The sequence below is a fragment of the Somniosus microcephalus genome, chromosome 8 (genome assembly GCF_052327205.1).
Source record: "Somniosus microcephalus isolate GS21.2 chromosome 8, FLI_Smic_1.0, whole genome shotgun sequence".
In the NCBI taxonomy this organism is placed as follows: Eukaryota; Metazoa; Chordata; class Chondrichthyes; order Squaliformes; family Somniosidae; genus Somniosus; species Somniosus microcephalus.
This window is the reverse complement of record NC_140994.1, coordinates 255,409,467-255,428,156: the sequence shown is the minus strand read 5'-3', so window position 1 is coordinate 255,428,156 and position 18,690 is coordinate 255,409,467.

Below are 18,690 nucleotides of genomic sequence, written 5' to 3'. Positions count from 1 at the left end.
TGGAGGAGCAGTCGAAGCTGTGCACTGATGAAAGGCAGTCATACTTTGTGTAGTCTCTGACTCCATTTTGTGTTCAGCATGCAGCCTCAACAATTAAACCTTTTCTGTTGAACCTCTCCGAGTTCAGTATATTTTGCTAGGAGTACGTAGACTCCTACACTCCTGTAATTTGTTGCAGTCCTCCTCAGTATTGACTATCCCCCCAATTTGGTATCATCCGCAAATTAGAAACTGTGTTTTTGATTCCAAAATCTAAATTGTTAAATGTAAATTGTGAACAGCAGTGGTCCCAGCACTGATCCTTGTGGAACACCACTACCCACCTTCTGCCACTGTGAATAGCTGCCCTTTACTCCCACTCTCTGCTTTCTGTCCTGAAGCCAGCCAGCAATCCATTCTGCTACTTGTCCCCTGACTTCGCATTCTCTGACCTTATTCATTAGTCTATTATGGGGTACCTTATCGAAGGCCTTTTGAAATTCTAGATAAATTACATCTACTGCACTTCCATTGTCTACTCTCTCTGTTACCTCCTTAAAAAATTCAATAAGGTTGGTCAAGCAAGATTTTCCCTTTTGAAATCTATGCTGACGATTCATTATTATACCTTTGGTTTCTGGATGTTCTTCTATTCTCTCCTTTAGTAGGGATTCCATTATTTTTCCTACCACCGATGTTAAGCCGACTGGTCTATAATTCCCTGGACATGTTCTATCCCCGTTCTTAAATATCGGTATTACGTTAGCTATCCGCCAGTCCTCTGGCACTACACCTTTTTCTAACGAATTATTAAATATGTGTAGTAATCTAATAAGCTAATGCTGTACGTGCTCCCTGGGAGATTCATACCCCTCCCTATCCAATAGTGTGGACTTCTCCCAGAAACAAAACCTATCGTTTTGGCCATCAAGTCCCAACTAGGTTATGGCTAAAGGCCTAGCTATTAATTGGCCTGCAACTAACCTTCTAGATATTAGCCCTTCCAGTCATCCAAACACTGCATCCCTCGCAGAAAGCTTCCACAGGGAGCTTTGAACAATAAAGGAGGCCTGCCCCCCGGTGAAGGCAGGGCAGTCATGTCCCAAAAATGATAGCCATTGACTTACGGCCCTGTTCCCGTCAATGGTGGGTCTTTTCCTATCATCCCCAGAGGCTACCATTGGGTGGCTCTCAAGGACCGCCTGAGCCATTGAATTCTGGTTACTTTCCTGGGAGGTACTGAACTCCTGTGTTAGAGTTTGAACATGCGGTACTCGTGCATGGAAATGCAAGTAGCTTTGTGTGTTGGTGTTATGTTGAGTGGCTGTTAACATTTACCCACAGTACTAAAATTGACCCTGGGGGATACACAACCACATCGAATATTAAAGCAATGACTCGCGCTAATGGGCTTGATGAATGTTAAGGGTTTGTTAAGGAGCAATTGTAGGATTTCTCTCTCAGAGCCTTCAGTTTGACTTGTGGCATCGTTATTGACTCCTGTTAGGATCCGTTGTTACATTTGCCAGAAGGAACGGGAAGGTGCATCACGTGACCTGAAAGAGAATAAAAACGCCACTTGAGGAAGCTGGCTCTCGGTAGCTCCAGGGTCAAAGGTAACAGGGGGGGCCTCTGGTGTAATCCAGTCTCTCTGGCCTCCCTTCTTTGCGTCTTCTCCTAAAAATAATGGGTTTTTAAAATTTGTTTTTATGGGATTTGGGCATCGTTGGCAAGGCCAGCATTTATTGCCCATCCCTAATTGCCCTTGAGAAGGTGGTGGTGAGCCCCCTTCTTGAACCGCTGCAGTCCGTGTGGTGAAGGTACTCCCACAGTGCTGTTAGGGGGGGAGTTCCAGGATTTTGACCCGGCGTTGGTGAAGGATCGGCCGATATACTTCTAAGTCAGGATGTTGTGTGACTTGGAGGGGAACTTGGAGGTGGTAATAGCATGAGATGAAGTAGAGTGGGGAGGAGAGTCGTGTGGAGCATAAACACCGGCACAGGCCAGTTGGGCCGAATGGCCTGTTTCTGTGCTGTAAATTCCAGTTCATTGATACCTCTTAGCCTGCTTCTGAGACAATGGCTCAGATTTTCTGATCGCAAGCTTCCCGCGGGCGGAGGCCTGCAATCTGGAAAAATCTGCGCCCTTACCTGAGGGCTCCCAGGGAGGTGCACAGTTCCGCTGCCGGGCCTCACCAAACTGCCGGTGTGCAGGGCCCACATATCCCAGAGGCGCAGGTAGTTCGCAGCGTCCCTGGGATCACTTGGGCCATGGGGAGCCAATCAGAGAAGGGAATCTCCCTTCATTCATTTGACAGGAAGACCATATGAATGGAGATCACCCCCAAAAACATAGTGGCCCAGAAATTCGGGTTGGGGCCTTCCCGCGGGTGCAAGCCCCCGACCTGCACTTACCTAGCGCGCCAGCCTTTGTGCTGTGGGCCCCCGTGGGATTCCGATCCTGGGCCTGCTCCAACTGCCGGCGCGCAGTGCTTGCGTATCCCAGGGGCGCAGTAAGTTCGATGTGTCCCCTGGGGTCACGTGGGCCATGGAGAGCCAATCGGAGCAGGGAATGCTCCATTCATAAGTTTGACAGGAAGAACTGTCAAAACCTTTAAATAATACAGCCCCAAAACATCACTAAATCTTCAAATAATTTTTTTTTTTTAAATCACACTTTTAAAATAAACTATACATTACATGAAATAACTATTTTAAACAATAACTTACATTTTTGAAAAAAATAATTTTATTTTCTAACGGGGCTAAAAATAAACTTACCTTTCTTTAAACTATTTAAAAATAATAAACCTGTGGAAAAAATGTTTTAATTTTAATTCATTCACCACTTACCTTGTAAAAAGCAGGCCTTATGCCTTATGCCTGCTTTTTAAAGGTGTAAATTCTGCAGACTTACCCTCCCGGGAAAACCTGCAAAAAAAAACGAAGTTCGATGCGCACGCGCTGCCTCTCTCGCGCACGTGTTCGAACTCTGAACCCCTTCTTTCAGGGGATCGGAAGTGCCAGTTTCCCGCGCATGCACAGTGCATGCAGGAAACCGGCATTTCCGACGTCCCTACGGGTGGGTACACACAGCCCGTCCCCACCCCATAGGGATCGGAATATCTGGCCCAGTATCGGGTTCCCATGGAAATGTAAATCGACTGGGTTCTCTAAAGGTCGAGCGATCCGCTCCGCCGGAATACTGCCCAGATTGTGAAGATGTAGATCTCGCCCTCTGAGGATGTTAGCAGGGAAACTCTGCTTTTATTTCTGTCCCTCTAATTCACATGAAAAAAAGTGCTGGAGTATGTTTGAGGCACGTAAAAAGAAAACTGGAGAATTCCCAGCATCCAAGGTTAGCTTAGTGACTATGTATATATAATATTTGTTTGCTTCTATTTTATCCACCACTGATCCTCCTTTCCAATAAAATATGAATCTATGGCGGACATTATTTCCTCAAGTATTGTATTAGTTTTTTAAGGTCCATTAATTTACAGCTCCATAACATTTTAATGATTCATTAATCTGTATGGAGATTCAGATTTGTCTGCTTTTCTTTTCAAAAACTTTTACATTCCTGCTCCCAGGTCTTTTGATTTATCAATACTTGCCATTAATTTCCGTGGTGATTCTCTCAATCGAGTGCCACAGCTTTGGCGGAATCTGTGTTGAAACCCCAGGAAAATTGGGTAAACGCCATTGACGTCATGACTCCTTATTTTCCCGATCCTTCCATGGCATCGCCCCGCCCTACTCTGTAACCTCCTCAAGTCCTACAACCCTCCGAGATCGCTGCGCTCCTCCAATTCTGGCCTCTTGAGCATCCCCGATTTTCATCGCCCCCACTATTGGCGGCTGTGCCTTCGGCTGCCTGGGCCCTGAGCTCTGGAATTCCCTCTCGGTAGCTCGCCGCCTCTCTAGCTCTCTCTCCTCCTTTAAGACGCTCCTTAAAATCTACCTCCTTGACCAACCTTTCCGTCATCTGCCCTAATATCTCCTTATATGGCTCGGTGTCAAATTCTGCATGATAACGCTCCTGTCAAGTGCCTTGGGACGTTTTACTACGTTACTACATTAAAGGCGCTATATAAATGGAAGTTGTTCTTGTTGTGGTTCTACAATCCAGCAGCAGTTCGCCAATTGCAGTATCTAATTGTTTCTTAAACGGGTTCTGACTTTCACCTCCAGCACTCGACCTGTCAGTCTATTCCAAGTGTTGACCGCTCTCCGCATGAAGAAGAAGCTCCTGAGTGCTTCTCCAAAGGACTGAGACGAGGAGACATTTCTTCACTCAGAGGGTGGTGAACCTGTGGAACTCTCTATCACAGAAGGCTGTGGAGGCCAAGTCACTGAATATATTTAAGAAGGAGATAGATAGATTTCTAGACACAAAGGGCATCAAGGGGTATGAGGCGAGAGTGGGAATATGGTATTAAGATAGAGGATCAGCCATGATCATATTGAATGGCAGAGCAGGCGCGAAGGGCCGAATGGCCTCCTCCTGCTCCTATTGTTCTATGTTTCTATATCAGTCCTAAAGTTGCTTTTTTCTCGTTGGAAGCTCCGTGCCCTTGTCTTACTACCACAAAAGTCGCAATAATATTCTGCATCTACCTATTCCATAGCATTTACTAATTTATATACTAAAGAACATAAGAACATAAGAAATAGGAGCAGGAGGGGGCCATTCGGCCCTTCGAGCCTGCTCCGCCATTCAATGAGATCATGGCTGATCTTCTGCCTCAACTCCATTCACCGGCCCTATCGCCATATCCCTTGATGCCCTTACTAGTCAGAAATCTATTGACTTCTGTTTTGAATATACCCAATGACTGAGCCTCCACAGCCCTCTGGGGTAGAGAATTCCAAAGATTCACCACCCTCTGTGTGAAGAAATTTCTTCTCATCTCAGTCCTGAATGGCCTACCCTTTATCCTGAGCTGTGGCCCCTGGTTACCAGACTCCTAGTCATGAGTATATCTTGGTTAAAAAAAGGCATATGGGATACTTGCCTTCATTAGCCGAGGCATAGAATATAAGAGCAGGGAGGTTGTGATGGAGCTGTACAAAACGTTAGTTAGGCCACAGCTGGAATACTGTGTGCAGTTCTGGTCGCCACACTATAGGAGGGATGTGATTGCATTGGAGAGGGTGCAGAGGAGATTCACCAGGATGTTACCTGTGCTGGAGCGCTTCAGCTATGAAGAGAGACTGGACAGGCTGGGGTTGTTTTCCTTAGAGCAGAGAAGGCTGAGGGGGGACCTGATTGAGGTATACAAAATTATGAGGGGCATAGATAGGGTAGATAGAAAGGAACTTTTCCCATTAGTAGCGGGGTCAATAACCAGGGGGCAGAGTTTCAAGGTAGGGGGCAGGAGGTTTAGAGGGGATTTGAGGAAAAAAATTTTCACCCAGGGGGTGGTTGGAATCTGGAATTCACTGCCTGAAAGGGTGGTAGAGGCAGGAACCCTCACAACATTCAAGAAGCATTTAGATGAGCACTTGAAATGCCATAGCATACAAGGCTATGGACCAAGTGCTGGAAAATGGGATTAGAATAGACAGGTCTTGACGGCCGGTGCGGACACGATGGGCCGAAGGGCCTCTTTCTGAGCTGTATAACTCTATGGCCTAGAAATTCGGTGGGCTGCGCCACCAGTTAGCGCCTAAAGAGGGCACTCAGTGGCTTTAGCGCCACTGGCCACGCCTCCCGCGATATTGAGCTTGGGCGCTAATGGCGGCGTTAACCTGTTGCGCTGCGCTGCCTCTGATGACGTCATCGGTTTGCGCAGCGCCCCGCTACTGCCCCGATCCCAATATTTGACAGCGACTGCCTCTGTAGCGCCATTCGCAAATGGCGCCCAGTTCACGGGGCCTTCCTGTGACGGCAGTGGCGCAAATTAAGGTGGAGGTGCGGGGTGGACGATTTTTCCGGCAGCCGCCTGCCAGCACCTCCGTCCCCGGCCTCCTGATCGCCCCCCGCGGCATTGCCGGCTGTTTTCTGAGAGCCCGGCACTTCTCCTAGGTGCCGGGCTCTTTTGCCGGCACTCGTGATCTCCCCCTTAAGAATGGGAGGAAGGCCTGCAGTACCGCAGCGCGCCGTGCCGCAGCGTGTGGCGCTGTGTCACGTTGTGCTGCGACATTCAGTTTCAGCGCCCTAAGAGGGACGCGGAGCGCCTCGAGCCTCGCCCCGTGTCCCCCTTGGGGCACTCAAGCTGAATTTCCGGCGGTCGCTACTGCTCCAAACGCTGCGCTAAATCCGGCGCCCAGGCGAGCTTGGTGCCCCATTTGCGGCTCCACCCAATTTCTTACCCTATGACTCTATGGGCTAAAAATTCGGTGGCGCCGCGTTTGGGGCGCCAAGCTTGCCTGAGGGCCGGAAGTCCCGCCCCGGATGGAGCCAGGAGCGCCAGCCCGATATTCAGTTTGAGCACCCCAAGAGGGACGCGGGGCGCTGCTCGAGGCGCCCTGCGTCCCTCTTGGGGCGCTCAAACTGAATATCGCAGCGCAACGTGCCGCAGCGCCACACGCTGCGGCACGGTGTGCTGCGATTCTGTAGGCCTTCCTCCTCTTCTTAAAGGGGAGGGGCCTGCACCAGTGCGATCACTGATCGCGAGTGCCGGCAATAGAGCCCGGCACTTCTCCTCTGTGCCGGGCACTCGGGACACAGCCGGCACTGCCCGGGGGGAGGGGGGGATCAGGAGGTCAGGGAGGGCGGCGCGAGGAGGTGCTGTCAGGCGGCACCGAAAAAAATAGCCATCCCGCACCTCCCCTTTAAGTTGCGCCACTACCACCACAGGTAGCCCCCCTGAACCGGTCGCGATTTGCGACTGGCGCTACAGGGGAGGGTGTGACCATAATCGCATTTGGAGCAGTAGCGGGGTGCTGCGCACACCGATGATGTTATCGGTGGTGGCGCAGCACTACAGGCTAATGCCGCCATTAGCGCCCCGCTAAATTTTGCGGGAGGCATGGCCAGTGGCGCTAAAGCCACTGAGTGCACTCTCTAGGCGCGAACTGGTGGCGCAGCCCACCGAATTTCTAGGCCTATGACTTCGATAACATCAACTCTCAGTGAACTCCTTCACTGGCTAAAGAGTCATTGGGCAGGTATTTAACTCAGGAGTCGGGTTGGAGACGGGACCACAAACACCTCATCTCCATCAAGATGAGGTCCTAAAAGCTGAATATAGGGATTTAGGGGGTATATTAAAAAATAGGGCCTCAGAGGTAGTAATCTCAGGTTTGCTACCAGTGCCACGTTCTAGTCAGAGTAGAAATAGAAGAATATTTCAGATGAATACGTGGCTAGAGGAATGGTGCAAGGGGGAGGGATTCAAATTCCTGGGACATTGGAACCAGTTCTGGGGGAGGTGGGGCAAGTACAAACCGGACGGTTTGCACCTGGGCAGGGCCAGGACTGATGTCCTAGGGGGAGTGTTTGCTAGTGCTCTGGGGGAGGGTTTAAACTAAAATGGCAGGGGGTTGGGAACCTGTGCAGGGAGACAGAGGAAATGGAAACAAGGATAAAAGCAAAAGATAGGAAGGAGAAAAACAAAAGTGGCAGTCAGATAAATCAACGGTTTAAATCAAACATGGCCACAGTAAATAATAATTCTAATAGGTCTAAGAGCGTTAAAAAGCAAGCCTGAAGGCTTTGTGTCTTAATGCGAGGAGCATTCATAATAAGGTGGATGAATTAGCTGCGCAAATAGAGGTAAACAAATATGATTTGATTGGGATTACGGAAACATGGCTCCAGGGTGGCCAAGGCTGGGAACTCAACATCCAGGGGAATTCAATATTCAGGAAAGATAGGCAAAAAGGAAAGGGAGGTGGGGTAGCATTGCTGGTTAAAGAGGGGATTAACACAATTGTAAGGAAGGATATTAGCTCTGATGATGTGGAATCTGTATGGGTAGAACTGAGAAATACCAAGGGGCAGAAAACATTAGTGGGAGTGGTATATACACCTCCAAACAGTAATGCGGAGGTTAGGGATGGCATTAAATGGGGAATTAGAGAAGTGTGCAATAAGGGCACAGCAGTCATCATGGGTGGCTTTCATCTACATATAGATTGGGCTAACCAAATTAGTAACAATACTGTGGAGGAGGAATTCCTGGAGTGTTTATGGGATGGTTTCCTGGACCAATATGTCGAGGAACCAACCAGAGATCAGGCTATCTTAGAGTGGACATTATATAATGAGACAGGATTAATTAGCAATCTTGTTGTACGAGGCCCCTTGGGTCAGAGCAATCGAAATATGATAGAGTTCTTCATTAAGATAGAGAGTGAAGTAGTTGACTCAGAGACTAGGGTCCTGAATTTAAATAAAGGAAACTACGATGGTATGAGGCGCGAGTTGGGTAGGATTGTTTGGGGAATGTCACGCAAAGGGTTGACGGTGGATAGGCAATGGCAAACATTCAAAGACCACATGGATGAACTACAGAATTTGTTCATCACAGTTTGGCATAAAACTAAAACAAAAACGTGACTCAACCGTGGCTAACAAGGGAAATTAGGGATAGCATAAGATCCAAGGAGAGGACATATAAATTGGCCAGAAAAAGCAGAAAACCTGTGGATTGGGAGCAGTTTAGGATTCAACAAAGGAGGACAAAGGGATTAATTAAGAAGGGGAAAATAGAATATGAGGGTAAGCCTGCATGGAACATAAAAACTGACTGTAAAAGGTTTTATAGATATGTGAAGAGAAAAAGTTTGGTGAAGTCAAGCGTAGGTCCCTTGCAGTCAGAATCAGGGGAATTTATAATGGGGAACAAAGAAATGGCCAACCAATTAAATATATATTTTGGTTCTGTCTTCACAAAGGAGGACACAAATAACCTCCCAGAGATGTCGGGGAACTTAGGGTCTGATGAAAGGGAGGAACTGAAAGAAATCAGTATTTGTAGGGAAATGGTGTTAGGGAAATTGACGGGATTGAAGGCCGATAAATCCCCAGGGCCTGATAATCTACATCCTAGGGTACTTAAGGAAGTGGCCCTCAAAATAATAGATGCATTGCTGGTCATCTTCCAATTCTCGATGGAATCTGGAACAGTACCCATGGATTGGAGGGTAGCTAATGTTACCCCACTATTCAAAAAAGGTGGTAGAGAGAAAACGGGGAATTACAGACCGGTAAGCCTGACATCAGTAGTGGGGAAAATGCTAAATTCCATTATAAAAGATGTACTAGCAGAGCACTTGGAAAACAGTGACAGGATCGGACAAAGTCAACATGGATTTACAAAAGGTAAATCGTGCTTGACTAATCTACTGGAATTTTTTGAGGATGTAACTGGTAAAGTAGATAAGGGAGAACCAGTGGATGTGGTGTATTTGGACTTTCAAAAGGCTTTCGATAAGGTCCCGCATAAGAGATTAGCATGTAAAGTTAAGGCACATGGGATTGGGGGCAAGGTATTGACTTGGATAAAGAACTGGTTGGCAGACAGAAAGCAAAGAGTTGGAATAAATGCGTCTTTCTCCGAGTGGCAGGCAGTGACTAGTGGGGTACCGCAGGGATTGGTCCTTGGACCCCAGCTATTCACAATATACATTAATGATCTAGACGAGGGAACTAGATGTAATATCTCCAAGTTTGCAGATGACACAAAGCTGGGTGGGCGTGTGTGCTGTGAGGAGGATGCTGAGAAACTCCAGGATGATTTGGACAGGTTGGGTGATTGGGCAGAAGCATGGCAGATGCAATTTAACGTGGATAAATGCGAGGTTATCCACTTTGGTATCAAAAACAGGAAGGCAGATTATTATCTGAATGGCAATAGATTGGGAGAAGGGGAAGTGCAACGAGACCTGGGTGTCCTTGTGCACCAGTCGCTGAAGGTAAGCATGCAGGTGCAGCAGGCGGTTAAGAAGACAAATGGTATGCTGGCCTTCGTAGCGAGAGGGTTTGAGTATAGGAACAAGGATGTCTTGCTGCAGTTTTACAGGGCCTTGGTGAGACCACATCTTGAGTATTGTGTGCAGTTTTGGTCACCTTATCTGAGGAAGGATGTTCTTGCCATGGAAGGAGTTCAGCGAAGATTCACCAGGCTGATACCTGGGATGGTAGGAATGACGTATGAGGAGAGATTGGATCGATTGGGCTTATACACGCTGGAGTTTAGAAGAATGAGAGGGGATCTCATTGAAACTTATAAAATTCTGACAGGACTAGATAGACTAGATGCAGGAAGGATGTTTCCGATGGTTGGGGAGTCCAGAACCAGTGGTCACAGTCTAAGGATAAGGGGTAAGCCATTTAGGACAGAAATGAGGAAGAATTTCTTCACCCAGAGAGTGGTGAACCTGTGGAATTCTCTACCACAGAAGGCAGTAGAGGCCAATTCATTAAATATATTCAAGAATGTGTTGGATATATTTTGTAAGGCTAAAGGGATCAAGGGATATGGGGAGAAAGCAGGGACAGGGTACTGAGTTTGGATGATCAGCCATGATCTCATTGAATGGCGGAGCAGGCTCGAGGGGCCGAATGGCCTACTCCTGCTCCTATCTTCTATGTTTCTATGAGATGCGGCTAATCCACGCAAATTTAACTTGATTGACCTTGTTGAGCCCGCCCAGCGGGCTCAGCAGGCCAATTAAGGGCCACCCGGCAACAGGTGATGTCACAGACTGAAATTTCATCTGTCAAGAGCTTTTGACAGACGAAATATCAGTGTTTCACATCTGTTTGAAGCTGTCAAACACTGACAATCTTACTTCTAACCTGAGTCCTTCTCCACAGAGTCAGTTAGAAATCTCTCCTGCACAGTAAGCTGAAGGCTGTCACATTCTGCTTTCTGTGCCGGTGAGATGAGGGACTCCCGCAACCTAAAGGAAGGAAGGCTGAAAAGGTATGTAAAACTTATTTAATCACTTTAGACACACTAAACACATTTACCTTTGCACTCATGCACACATCACTCACCTGAACACCGACATCTCGACCCCTCCAAGTCCTTCAATCAGACAGCCCACCTCCTCTAACTTGGCGTGGTTTGGAGCCGTCGGAAATCCCACACTTCAACATCAAAAATAGGGATTAGGCTAAAAACTGCCTGTTAACTACCTGTTAACAGGCAGTTAATTGGCACTAAAACCTTCCCGCCTCGGGGAGGCGGGTCCCAGTGCGGGGCGGGTACCCGCCTCCTTTGAAACTGGCATGGAGGCGGGTTTGGGTGCGGGAAGGGGTCGGGACCCCTGATTTCGGGATTCTAACTCCCCCCCACACCTCCAATCCCGACTTCACGGCACAATGAAAATCCTGCCCAATTCCCTCTCATTTTTCCTCATATCTCAGACTCCTGTTGCGAAGGATTAAGCCTTGTGGCTCTTAGTTACACTGCCTTCAGTGCTTAATGAATCACTTGTGTCTTTCTGACCAGAAAAAGTTTGCTTTAGCTGTTCTCTCATTTCATTTCATTTATTTAGCCTTTTGAAGATTATATGCCAGACTCCTAGTTATGAGAATATCTTGACTTCCAGGTCACGTTCAACTTTATCATACTATGGTTGCTTTCCCCCAGAGTTGCTACCACGTCTATTTACCAAGGTGACCACTGTCTCTTGTTCCTTCTTTGAAACACCAGGGTAGATCTTTGACTTTGTGCGATAGTCTGAAATAGGTGATAGCCAGTCGACAGCCCGTTTAGGTGTTCGAATCAGTCGGTTATGGGTTCAAGTCCACCTCCAGAAATTTGAGCACAAAATCTAGGCTGACGCTCCAGTGCAGTGCTGAGGGAGCGCTGCACGGTCGGAGGTGCCGTCTTTTGGATGAGACGTTAAACTGAGGCGCCGCCTGCCCTAAAAGATCGCATGGCACTATTTTGAAGAAGAGCAGGGGAGTTATCCCCAGTGTCCTGGCCAACATTTATCCCTCAATCAACGTCACTAAAAACAAATGATCTGGTCATTATTGCATTGCTGTTTGTGGGATCTTGCTGTACGCAAATTGGCTGCCGCATTTCCTACATTACAACAGTGACTAAAAATCAGAAACAGTGCTTCATTGGCTGTAAAGCACTTTGCGATGGCCTGAGGTCATTAAAGGCGCTATATAAATGCAAGTCTTTCTTTCTTTCTTTCTTTCTTTCTTTCTTTCTTTTCACTCCCAAATTTTCTTTCCATTGATTTCACGCACTATCATCCATTTTGCACAAAGTCAAGACTGATTCCACGGGGCCATAAAACCTTGTGTATTGCTTTCCCGACATTGATACTAAAGTGTTGGGCTTTCCCTAGTTTATATTTGGTTGATTGAAGTCTCCCATTAAAATAATTCCTGTTCTCAGATATTCTTGCAATGATGAATGCTTCCTGGGATCTAATGAAGTGAACCCAATGCATAGAAGAACTGAAGTGATGGATGTACCAGAGGAAGATCAGAGCTAGCAAAATCTCTTTGATGCAGCCTGGAAGTGCCGTTGCCTCTTGATCAGTAGATCATCAGTTTGAGCCCCACACTGAGAGCTTGAGGTATTATAGAATCATAGAAATTTATGGCACTGAAGGAGGCCATTTGGCCCATCATGTCCGTGCCGGCTGAAAAAGAGCTATCCAGCCTAATCCCACTTTCCAGATCTTGGTCCGTTGCCTTGAAGTTTACGGCACTTCAAGTGCACATCCAAGCACTTTTTTAATCTGATGAGGGTTTCTGCCTCTACCACCCTTTCAGGCAGTGAGTTCTAAATCCCCACCACCCTCTGAGTGAAAAAAGTTCCCCTCAACTTCCCCCTGACCCTTCTACCAATTACTTTAAATCTATGCCCCCTGGTTATTGACCTCTCTGCAACAGGGGAATAGGTCCTTCCTATCCTCTCTATCTAGGCCCCACATAATTTTATACACCTCAATAAGGTCTCCCCTCAGCCTCCGCTGTTCCAAGGAAAACAGACCCAGCCTATCCAGTCTTTCCTCATAGCTAAGATTCTCTACTCCCGGCAACATCCTTGTAAATCTCCTCTGTACCCTCTCTAGTGTAATCACATCTTTCCTGTAATGTGTTGACCAGAACTGCACGCAGTACTCTAGCTGAGGCCTAACTAGTGTTTTATACAGTTGAAGCATAACCCCCCTGCTCTTGTATTCTATGCCACGGCTAATAAAGGCAAGCATTCCGTATGCCTTCTTAACCACCTTATCTACTTGACCTGCTACCTTCAGGGATCTATGGACATACACTCCAAGGTCCCTTTGTTCCTCTACACTACTCAGTGTCCTACCATTTAATGTCTATTCTCTTTCCTTGTTAGCCCTCCTCAAATGCATTACCTTACACTTCTCCGGATTGAATTCCATTTGCCACTGCTCTGCCCGCCTGACCAATTTATTGATATCTTCCTGCAGTCTACAGCTTCCTTCTTCAGTATCAACCACACAGCCGATTTTAGTATCATCTGCAAACTTCTTAATCATACCCCCTATATTCAAGTCTAGATCATTAATATATACCACTAAAAGCAAGGGACCTAGTACTGAGCCCTGCAGAACCCCACTGGAAACAGCTTTCCAGTCACAAAAGCACCCATCTACCATTACCCTCTGCTTCCTGCTTCCGAGCCAGTTTTGAATCCAATGGACACTTTGTCCTGGATCCCATGGGCTTTTAACTTCAACTGTCATGTGGAACCTTATCAAAAGTCTTGCTAAAGTCCATATACACTACGTCAAATGCACTACCCTCATCTACCCTCCTTGTTACCTCCTCAAAAAATTCAATCAAGTTTGTCAGACACGACCTTCCCTTAACAAATCCATGTTGAATATCCTGATTAATCCGTGTCTTTCTAAATGAAGATTTATCCGTCCTTCAGAATTCTTTCCAATAATTTTCCCACCACCACGGTTAGGCGGTGTTCTGAGGGACCTGGGTGTCCTTGTACACGAATCACTGAAAGTTAACATTGCAGGTACAGCAAGCAATTAGGAAAGCAAATGATATGTTGGCCTTTATTACAAGAGGATTTGAGTATAAGAGTAAAGACATCTTACTGCAATTATATAGGTCCCTGGTGAGCCCACACCTGGAGTATTGTGTACAGTTTTGGTCTCATTACCTAAGGAAGGATATACTTGCCATAGAGGGAGTGCATCGAAGGTTCACCAGACTGGTTCCAGACTAGGCCTATATTCTCTAGTGTTTAGAAGAATAAGAGGTGATCTCATTGAAACATACAAAATTCTTACAGGGCTTGACAGGGTAGATGCAGGGAGGATGTTTCCCCTGGCTGGGGGAGTCTAGAACCAGGGGTCACAGTCTCAGAATAAGGGGTCGGCCATTTAGGACTGAGATGAGGAGAAATGTCTTCACTCAGAGGGTGGTGAATCTTTAGAAATCTCTAGCCCAGAGGGCTGTGGAGGCTGAGTCGTTGAGTATATTTAAGACAGTGATCGAAGGATCTTTGAATATTAAAGGAATCAAGGGGTATGGGGATAGTGCAGGAAAGTGGAGATGAGGTAGAAGATCAGCCATGATCTTATTGAATGGCGGAGCAGGCACGAGGGGCCGAATGGCCGACTCCTGCTCCTATTTCTTAGGTTCTTATGTTTTTATGAATAGCTGAATTTACTGAAGATTTGTGATGTTCTTTTTAAATTATTCATTCACAGAATGTGGGCGTCACTGGCATTTATTGCCCATCCCTAGTTGTCCTTGAGAAGGTGGTGGTGAGCCACCTTCTTGAACCGCTGCAGTCGGTGTGGTGAAGGGACTCCCACAGTGCTGTTAGGGAGGGAGTTCCAGGACTTTGACCCAACGACGATGAAGGAACGGCAAAACATTTCCAAGTCAGGATGCTGTGTAACTTGGAGGGGAACTTGGAGGTGATGGTGTTCCCATGCACCTGCTGCCCTTGTTCTTCTGTGGGGTAAAGGTCACGGGCTCGGGAGGTGCTGTCGAAGAAGCCTTGGTGAGTTGCTGCAGTGCATCTTGTAGATGATACACACTGCAGCCACATTGCACTGTTGGTAGAGGGGGTGAATGTTTAAGGTGGTGGCTGGGGTGCCAATCAAGCGGGCTGCTTTGTCCTGGAAGACGGTGAGCTTCTTGCATGTTGTTGGAGTTACACTCATCCATCACACTCCTGATTTGTGCCTTGTAGGTGGTGGAAAGGCTTTGGGGAGTCAGTTGTGAGTCACTCCCAGCAGAATACCCAGCTTCTGACCTGCTCTTATAGCCACAGTATTTATGTGGCTGGTCCAGTTAAGTTTCTGGTCAATGGTGACCCCCAGGTTCTTGACTGTGGGGGATTCAATGATGGTAATGCTGTTGAATGTCAGGGGGTGGTGATTAGGCTCTCTCTCTTGTTGGAGATAGTCATTGCCTGGCACTTGTGTGGCATGAATGTTACCTGCCACTTAACAGCCCAAGCCTTGACGTTGCTGCATGTGAGCACAGACTGCTTCATTCACTGAGGAATTGCGAATGGAACTGAACACTGTGAAATCGTCAGCAATCATCCCCACATCTGACCTTATGATGGAGAGAAGGTCAGTAATGAAGCAGCTGCATATGGTTGGGCCTAGGACACTGCCCTGAGGAACTCCTGCAGCGATGTCCTGGGGCTGAGATGATGGGCCTCCAACAAACCCAACCATCTTCCTGTGTGCTAAGCATGACTCCAGCCAGTGGAGCGTTTTCACTGGCATCAGGTTTACTAGTGCTCCTTGGTGCCACACTCTGTCAAATGCTGCCTTGATGTCAAGGGCAGTCACTCTCACCTCACCTCTGGACAATTATTGGTATTGATTGTTCCATCAACTAATGGGATATAGCGGTTTTTATATGAAAATAATACATGGATGTTGCATTGGCAATACTAAATTAACACTGATGTGAGGTGGTTTCTGCTTGACACCGATGTTAAGCTTGTGGAGTGTAAATCTGGTGTGAAGTCTCTGAGGTGAAGCGGAGCGAGACATTCCCCTTCAAGAGGCATCACTCCTCTTGGCTGTGGTGTTAGGTTGTGATTTGGCTGCTGATTCAGCCTGTATTTATACTATAACTATGGTTTCAGATGCTACTGTGTGAATATACCCTGAGAGAGTGTAACCAATAGATGCTTTGGGCTTTCTGACAGGTTTTTGTGTATTTTTGTGGAGGGTTTTGGTACAGTACATAAGGAAAACTGTTTCCACTTGTAAGAAATAGCTATTAGATCCATAGCTGAAGTTTGACTCTTAGAACAGAGATTAAAATGCAGTCAGGAACAAATGGTTGAAGTGTCAGCGAGGTCAATTAACAAACACCAAAATGATAAGAGGATCGTAAAATGCAAGAAAACATGGGATGATAATACCGTAGCTAGACAATAAGGAGCCACAAAGTCATAAAATGTCCTTCAAGAAACATAACAAAACATTCCTCACAAAGCTAAGAGAAAGACCTCGTCAGCCAGGCAGAAAGGGGCAGTGAGGGATGTCTTCCTGCACCACTCTTGGATTATAGATGATTGACACTAGATAGATCACGGCCCACCGAAATAACTATAAATATAGAGGGCGGAGAGAGGGAATCAGACAGCGAGGGGCAAAGGCTTCTTCGAGGTGGAAATCAATGCTGGCTCAGGCCTAACACCTTGACTAAGTTTAGCCTCTGAGGTTGATCAATGCTGGCTCACGCGCAACACCTCCAACAGCTCGGGGGACGAATCAACAGAAGTGACGGCTGTTACTGGCTGCAGAGACCCGCTGACCCGAGACCTCCACGTTGTCTCTAGGACATCTAACCAGCCATCCGTTTGGTCGTGGTGTTCCGCTTCGGGAGTCGTGGATCGCTCTCTACTGTCACGGGCTGTACGTCTATCATACTCAGCTTAAACCATATGTAACATCTGATTATGCTTTAAAACTGTAGCTCTTTAATAAAAAGCCTTGCAACTCCTAAAACCCTTTGGGTAATCTGTGTGTGACCTGTGATCCTAAACTTACAGTGGTGTCAGGAGTGGGATAATTATCAAAAGAACCAGAGGGAGAGATGAGGAGAATTTGTTTCTTTATCCAGCGAGTTGTTGTGATCTGGAATGCACTGCCTGAAAGGGCGGTGGAAGCAGATTCAATAGTAACTTTCAAAAGGGAATTGATGTATTCTTAAAAAGGAATTTTTTTTTTTACAGGGCTCTGGGGAAGGAGCTGGGGAAGTGCGACTAATTGGATAGCTCTTTCATCGAGCCAGCACAGGCTCGATGGGCCGAATGGCCTCCTTCTCTGTTGTGTGGGTCTATGATTTAAGTTGCCCCTTGGCCACGTAAGGTGATCAGCGTCACTCTCGGCCGAAATGAACTCTAACTCTGCGCTAAACAGGCCGTGCTTGGGACATAATGCATTAGCAGCGCACCGGTAGTATTGTGACATATTTATTCATGTTAATTTTACAATTGATTAAGAAATGATTCAAAACACTCAGTTACTGAAATATGTTAAATTATGCTTCTGATCAGGGAGCAATGAATTCTATACTAAAAGTCATTTTTACAGAAAATATTATAGCCTAAAAATCACACTGTGGGATATTAATGCATGAACACCCAACGTGTTGATGTGAAATTACTTTGCCTATTAAAATAATGGAAAAATCCATTAAAGCCCTGGCACATTTCCTTATATTTACTTATTTTTCCATTATAAATACTCTCATTTTCATTTTTGAAATGAGATTTGATTTCATAAAATCAATGGCAGCAGTTTATTATTGGAGAATAAGCAAACTCTGAAATAAACATTTTTAATCAATTATAAATATGATTTTGTTTGCTGCCCTAATTGTTAAAGAAATACCGTGCATTTATACTGCACCTTTCATGACATCAGGACGTCCCAAAGCGTCTTTCAGCCAATGAAGTACTTTTTGGAGTAGAAATAATAATCTGGGAGATAACTAACAGCCACTTGGACAAGGATGGACCAATAAAGGAGAGCCAGCACAGATCTGTGAAGGGCAAATCGTGTTTGACTGCCTTGATTGAGTTTTTTAATGCAGTAACAGAGAGGGTGGATGAGGGCAGTGCAGTTGATGTTGTGTATATTGACTTTTAAAAGGTGTTTGACAATGCACCACATAATAGGCTTATTAGCAAAACTGAAGCCCATGGGATAAAAGGGGCGTTAACAGCATGGATACAAAATTGGCTAAGGGATAGCCAACAGAGTTGTCGTGAATGGCTGTTTTTCGGACTGGAGGGAGGTATACAGTGGTGTTTCCCAGAGTTCAGTACTAGGACCACTGCTGTTTTTGATACACATTAATGACTTGGACTTGGGGGTACAGGCGACACGATACTTGGAAGTGTCGTAAACAATGAGGAAGATAATAATAGACTTCAAGAGGACATAGACAGGCTGGTGGAATGGGCGGACACATGGCAGGTGATATTCAACGCAAAGAAGTGTGAGGTGATACATTTTGGTAGGAAGAATAGTACAATTTTAAAGGGGTGCAAGAGCAGAAATACCTAGGGTGTTTGTGCACAAATCTTTCAAGGTGGCAGGACAGGTTAACAAAGCAGTTAATAAAGCATATGGGATCCTGGGCTTTATAAATAGAGTACAAAAGCCAGGAAGTTATGCTGAACCTACATTAAACACTAGTTCGGCCCCAGCTGGAGTATTTTGTCCAATTCTGGGCACCGCACTTTAGGAAGGATGTGAAGGTTTTGGAGAGAGTACAGAAGAGATTGACTAGAATGGTTCC